We start from the raw sequence: 7,413 nt of genomic DNA, 5'->3' as shown, positions 1-7,413 counted from the left end.
CACTTTCGGCGAGATATCACGCATTGATTACATGTGAGGGTCAAAACTTGAAAGGTTCAATATTTGAATCTTGATTTTCGAAAATGTCGTTGAGTAGAATAACTATCAATCAGTGACACGTTCAAAAATCAAGATTTCGAACAACTCATGTCTCCTTATTTTATTTTCGCATGTTTCAAATTTCTATGTATCGGCCATTCGAAATAGTAACTCTTCCAAGTTTTGACCCCCACCCTTGATCACATATCTACTGTACTTTGTAACGAAATTATTGAAACACTTATTCAAATTTCAATATAGACCCTGAATGTCAAAGTTTGAATATTAGGGATCATAAACTGTCTTGGAATAGGATACATTCACCATTGAGGTCCTTCATATTAAGCCTTAAAGTCAAGGTAAGGTGTCAAATTCGTCTCCAATACATCAACTCGTGTATCACGTTTCAATCATGACATTACTGAGCTACAATTCGAGAGTCAGGTAAAATGAAAAAACGTCATTACTTCCACAACCCTCACCAATAATAAATCATCAAGTATTCACTGTGCATGAAACGAGACACACGTGCAGATAACAACTGCACCGTTCGGTTCACCCCAGATCCCCAACCAATTGCTGACAATTATACCTTGGAGAGTTCTCGCGAAAATGGGGGACGCCAATACCCTTGTTACAGAGGGAGGGAGAGGCTAGACGCGATCTGGTTACAGCAACACTCCAACTCACCCTCCACACTTTTCTATTATCAATTTAACGCGTCATCCCACTCACAGCGCAGTATTGCTTACCTTTAATTTCGCGACGCGTTTAAAGTGCTTATAAAGAAGCATTGTACACCTCGAAAACGCGAGGAAGCAAACCTCCTATAACGCTCAAGCGATGAAATGACGAAATGACAGCTGATCTGGTTTTCGATTACAAAGAACACCGAAATCTCATTTTGGCGACATTTGTTACCGATCTTTCATGCCTGCCGGTAATTTTTTACCGACATTACACGCAAACATTACCGGCATGCGCGTAATGTCGGTAACAAATGTCACCAAAATGAAATTTCGGTGTTCTTTGGAATCGAAAACCAGATCAGCTGTCATTTCACCATCAAATCTCATGGGACTGGGCTCAAAATGTGTGTTTCATCACCGCCGAGTGGCATCATACCGGATAGGTCGATCCATTCAACGCAACGGTGAAAATTTGGCCAATTTCTGTGAATGGTAACCAATCTGTAAAATTTTTTTCAAAATTTTGAAAAAGTAAAAAAATGCTCCACTTTTTGCGGAAATAAGGCATTAACTGCCCAAGTTTCACTCTGATCGCTTGAGTGGTAGAGGAATTTTGCATCCTAGCACCTTAACAAGTCTGAATTGTGTCAAGGAGACGATGATGGATCCTAAAGGATATAAGCGAGAAGACACTCATCCTCCAGGTGAAATTAAGCTCAGACAAAAAACATGGCACGTGACATGTAAAATTTACTTTCTCACGATTTTTTCTAACATTTTGAAGGTGTCATCAGTTTTCGAGGACTGAAATGCATCTCCTGTTTATCTCGTTACAGATGAGTGAATTGATTTTGGTCAATGGAACTATGAATTCTGTAGTTAACCGGTGATTTTGTAGCCTGGAAATGCAACAGAGAGATAAATCTGATATATTTAACGAAAGTTCGTGTCTAGAAGCGAATAAATTTCCTTCTATCTAATCGGGAGTAATCCTGATCCTTCACTTATCTACAGTTCCATACACGTTCAAGTACGTACAGGGAAGTCGGATCTTGGAAACTGAGTTTGAAGGAGATGAGGGCTTCACTCCTTCAGATAAGTTAACTGATTCGGGATAATTCCTGCGATTCCGATAAATCCTAGAATTTATTGGATACTGATTTGAAACTGGAAATACTGCAGGGCACGCTATACCAGGCAGAAGATGTTGTTTAAATTCTGAGTCGTTTCTCTCCAGATTAGTAAGTTATGAAATCATTTCGAAACCTCACGAATTTATAAGCTTTGCAGCATATCTTGTTTGATTATCGTGAATAAGAAGTTTGGAAAATTGTTGGAAATACTTGTATGAATGCGCATAGAATTATCGTCACAAGTATTTTCTCAGAGGCTCTGTTTTGAAATTTCATCACTTTTGTTACAGTGAAATAGTAATAAAGATGATGGAGTTCGATTTTTTCGTAATAAATCGTACGATTTCACGTGATACAGCTTTTTCTCAACATCATTCTAATTTTGAATTGTTTCAAAGTCAAAAACTCCACGATAATTATTTTTAGAATATTTAAAATAGTTTTGCAAACATAAACGAACTTTTTTTCACTTGCTTCTCTAGCTATTAAGTATTTCGTTGTCACCATGAGGAACTTTCATAGGGGATTTTTTATCAGTTCATAGAATGGGATTTTATTTATTTATTTATTTATTGTAAATCAATTATCATTAAAAATTATTCTCTTCAAAATTTTCAAACTAATCCAGCCATCTAAAAGAGAAAATACCAGTCTATTGTTCACACTTCAGAGTAATTTCTGGATTTTTTTTTAGATAAACCGAAACTGACAAAAATTATTTTCCTATATTTTTAATGAAAATGGTCATTTTATCAACTCAAAAAAAATGACGTTTTCTGTAAGACTGCAACTTTTTTTGTATGCAACATTTTTCCGTTCAATCGTATGCGTTCAAGCTATAACGATACTCAAGAGAAATTTTGTAATTTTGAAAAACTCAAAAAATGCCAACGATCCAAAAATTTTGAAAAAACCTAACAATTCGACAAAATTCCAAATTTTTTTTCAAGAATGGACAACTTTTCGATCATTCGAAACCGCATGGAATATGTATGAAAAAAAAAACAAAAATATTGAACAAAAAAAAAAAAGAAAAGAAAGTGGCAAATAGAGACTGCATTCTCTGTCTCCAAACATCATACTTTACGTCGAAAATCGAATAAAGAATAAAAAAGATTTGAATAAAAAACATGTATTTACATATTAATCCAAGTCCTAATCATACTCCAGAATAAACTAGACGGAAATGTCGGATTTAGAAATTGATGCAGAGTGTCCGCAGTCCATGGGGCAGACCGAAAGTGGGATATATCATGTGTACGGGAAGCCACTCGGGAAGACAAACGTTTTTATTACGAAAAATCGGGAAGCGAAACGAAATCTAGGGCTGGACGCCTGCGCCGTAAAAGAGATGGTGGAGGGGGGGGAGGAGGGGGGGGGGGGGATTGGCGGCGTCGCCGCCGTCGGGGGGCGTCGAGGAGGGTGGAGGTGCCGGGCGGCAGTCGCTACGCGGACGCCGTTCTGAATTTTCGAAGCGTCGCGACGCCCGTCGACGGACGGGGCGACGGCAAAGCTCGACAGCATATCAGTGAAAAAAGTAAAATCAAAAAAAAAAAAAAAAAAAATCGTAAAGCCAAGCGTCCCCTTAATCGCCCGTTTCGCAAAAGATTCCCTTAAACCGCGTCAAAGTGTTCAAGTGTGTTTCGTTGAAAATTTTTTACACCACCTCGACGTGCGGGAACTTTTGAATAATGAAACCAGTGCCGGAACATGGCGAGAAGTGAAAATTTGGCTAAACAGTGCACATTTGGATTATTATAAAAGAAAAAAAAAAAAAAAAAGAAAAAGAAAAACAAAGAACAAGGGGAAGAAGAAAACAAAACAAATAAGAAATTGTGAAATTCGGTGGTAGTTTGATCTTGAAAAAATTGATATATATGTGTGTTTTGTTTTTTTTTTTATTTATTTTTTTGCTTTTAAAAAATGATCGAAATCGGGTGTTTTTTTTTTTTTTTTTTTGCCACCCCGTTAAACTTGAAAATTTATCAGTGATTAATTATCCTCAGCACTTATGGGTACGTAAATAATTGTTCTGTGAAGTGACAGAAGTTTTTAAACGTATATAATATAATTAAAGTAACGTGAATGAGGAAGTCAAACATCGAATCGCCCCGATTCTTACCTCTCTGGGATAATGAGGTTCGTGCAGTTTTCCGGTAACTACCTGACTTTTTTTTTTAATAATAATACTTCAAATATCATCCCCTGGGCGTTTTTTTTTTTTCCATCCTGTCAGTTCTTGTCATGTGTAATCTCTAAGCTCTGCAGGGGTGCCAAGTTTTTTCATCAAATCAGCATCGCGGGGTGCCAGGAGTTAGTACGTCTCTAAACGCGATGCAGCCTTGCAAAAATTGCGTTAATACAGGGGGTCGAAGGCTCCGGAAGTCGCTAGGACTTCATCTTGGTATTAAAAATCTACGGCTAACCTTTGTCTTTGCCTGAGAATGAATTTCGATTTCGATTTCGTTGTTTTTTTTTGTTTTTTTTTTCTCGATTTGATTCATCGCGATTATAACTATTCTATGTTTTTTTATATCACAAGGTTCAAAGTTTTTCAAACTCTGCGCCTTTCGAACGACTATTTCGTCACGCCTCGACACCCTGCAGCTGCTTCTGCATACATGGACGAATGCACCTCTTGCAGCTGACCCTTCCGTCCGTATAATTTACATCCGTCATCCGATGCATTTCATACCGTCATTTAAAACGGTTCGATGACTTCCTGTGCATATACGGATAATAATAATAATAACAATAACAATAACAATAATAATAACAATAATAATAATAATAATCGTGCGTCGATTTCCGGAGTATGAATTTTTCATTTTGTCTTACGTGGATCTGCAAGGATATAATTATTACAGAATTTTTACGCAACTTTTGAAAATGTTTTACGCATATTCTACCATTTTTTTTATTTTTTATTTTTTTTTCTTAGCGGATATCATGAATTTACTTACGAAGTGAACGTGATTTCCGGATCTTCCGGTAATCGGCTGAACGACAAACAGAAACGCGGGGTTGTTAAAAAATCTCGTGTTTTTGTGGAAAATATAGATTCATCGTCGATAGATCTTTTTTTTTTTTTTGAAATTATACGCGTGGATTGAATGAGAGAACGAAACGAAACTTTTCGGAGATTAATTTTAATTCCCTGAACTTCCCGAGTTTATTTGAAATAAACCGCATCAAAGGATTATTGGATTAAGATACTTGATATAAATTTTCACACAATCCGGTGTAAATGCAAGGTGAAAACTTTTTTATCACCTTCTTTCCAATTTTTGATGAACTTGATTTGTAGAAGAACTTTGAAATTTTTTTTCAAGTTTATTGGATCGTGGTTTTAGTGACGAAATGGAACAACGAGATTTCAGGGTTGATAGTTTTTGGAAAAAATAAAAACTACGGTTATCAAGAAGGATGCTGATTCTACGTGCCACACAATTAATATAAACAATCAATTTTTAGAAATGAATACAAAAAACACGACTTCATCCGAGTAAAAAATTCTAAAAGTCGACTTTCTTTGCGCTCGCGTTTCTGAAAGTTTTAAATATGAAGAATATTGTGTGTGTAAATTGCATAATGAAATCCGAAGAATTGTAAAAGTTGCGGTCGATTCGCTGAACTTTAAACTCGATTATCTCGAAACTACGTTTCCGAGTCCGTGTCTAGGATATCTCAAAAACGACAGGATCAATTTTTACCAAATTTGTACACAATGTTTTATACATTTTGTTTCGTTCGCTGCTCATGATTTTTTTTTAACGTAATCATTTATTTTTTTATCGTCCAAAAAAGGGTTCAAATTTAGGCACGAAAACGAACGTTAAAATCGAAACGTTCACTGTAACAACGCTACGAGCGGATAAATATTGATAAAAAAATTAATGAACATACCTTAAGGTATAAACTTTGAAATAAAAAAAAACGGATGAAATCGAATAAACAGTTTTTTTAGATAAAAATTATAAAAATTCGCCTACTTTTCTAGCCATTTACTCGGATGTGCCCTCTTGAAAAAAAATTTATTTCCTATTACGTGGTTTTATTTCCTAATGCTTTTCTATTTAACTCTTATTCGCTTATAGCTTTTCTCCTACTGATCGTCAACTATAAATTATAACAACTGTAGCCGAGTTGCGCTTCTTGGCACTTAGCCGAATCCAATTTCCACTCAGGTCAAGTCGGTAACAATTTAACACTTTGATTGCAGCTGGAACTCGAAGGCGATTTTATTCTTTGGATTATCGAAATCGAATATTTTTTGTCAAGGATTTTTATCATCCTTAGAAAATTTTTAAATAGGTATTTAGTTTCTGGCAGAATCTAATTGAAAAATTAAACCCTAAGAAGCTTTTTTCTTTTCTTCTGCGTTTAATTAATTTCTCATTCCAATAATTTTTATATTTTTCAACCTAAGCGAACGAATCAAGCGTGGAATTTTGGTCGAGATTAAAAGTATAACACGAAATGCGAATCGTCGAACCAAAACGTGGAACGATTACGTCAATCCAGTTTTATCTATTTATTCGTAGATTTTGAATATCGGATATCGGGTTTTGAGTAAAAATACCTGCAAAAAAATGATAATTTCTTTTTTTTTTTTCAAAAAACGGACAAAAGTCTTCAGAATTAACAAAAACGTCGCAACAAATTTATTAAAAATCTGACTAAACAAATCAAATTAACCTTTAAATAATTGATTCGCTTTTGTTCCATTGATTTTTCTTTGTATTTCGATATTTTTTTCTAAAAAAAGATCGCAAAAAAAGTGCCGTGCTACTCAACTGCAGGCATGACTTGGCCGTTTGTTATGTGAATAATTGCAAGCTGGGTGGACAACGAAATTATATCTGAGGACATTCAGACTCTCTGCCTACTTTCGCCATATTTTTTGCTACTCCGTTCATACTTTATTTTTTGTCACTTTTTCAAACTCAAATTCCTTACAATTTCACTTAGAATGCATCACAGATATTTAAATGTTCTATTCTCTCTTCCAACAATGGTTGTTTTCTTATTTTAAAACTATTCTTAAGAAATTTTTGGTTTCGCCTGAAAATCGAATTTTCAACATTCTTACCTGCAGCAAAATTTTGAAACATTTTTTCTATCGAAAACAATTTTAAGACACCTTTTCTAAATTCGATATCGTCGCAAGACGTAATAATACTGCATAATTTTTTGAAAATAATTCTAAATTTTATTTCATAACAGTAAAAATGTTTTTATGATTTTCCATCGGTTGTTGTTCAGTTATTCATATAATATTGTCATAACAACCAAATCATGCCAGAGAAATTGGTTTACAAGAGTCTTTCACTAAAGTTCAACTAATTGCAACCATGCAGCTGATATTATTATTAATCTGTAAAATAAAATTCGATTGTCGTTGCTTTTTTTTCATTTTTTGCTCGTCATTTATATTCTATCACGTCGAATCGTCTAACCGCAAAATATTTCAACAGAAAATTAACACGTGGAGAATGTTCGATGATTTTCGATATGGATAACCGTGCATAAATATAATTTGCAATGTCAAA

At 34.8% G+C, this 7,413-nt stretch overlaps 1 protein-coding gene across 1 annotated transcript in view; it reads left to right on the top strand.

Moving 5' to 3' along the window:
- The first annotated feature begins 3,981 nt into the window (after positions 1-3,981).
- LOC124414092 (leucine-rich repeat-containing protein 24-like) overlaps positions 3,982-7,413 on the top strand; it is a 118,367-nt gene continuing 114,935 nt past the window's right edge. Inside the window, exon 1 of the mRNA XM_046895004.1 lies at positions 3,982-4,017. The gene's annotated coding sequence lies outside the window, so the exon portion shown is untranslated. The remainder of the gene's footprint in view (positions 4,018-7,413) is intronic.

Source organism: Diprion similis, chromosome 13 (genome assembly GCF_021155765.1).
Source record: "Diprion similis isolate iyDipSimi1 chromosome 13, iyDipSimi1.1, whole genome shotgun sequence".
Lineage (NCBI taxonomy): Eukaryota > Metazoa > Arthropoda > Insecta > Hymenoptera > Diprionidae > Diprion > Diprion similis.
Note: the sequence above shows the minus strand (reverse complement) of the source record. Positions and strands in the feature narration are given on the sequence as shown.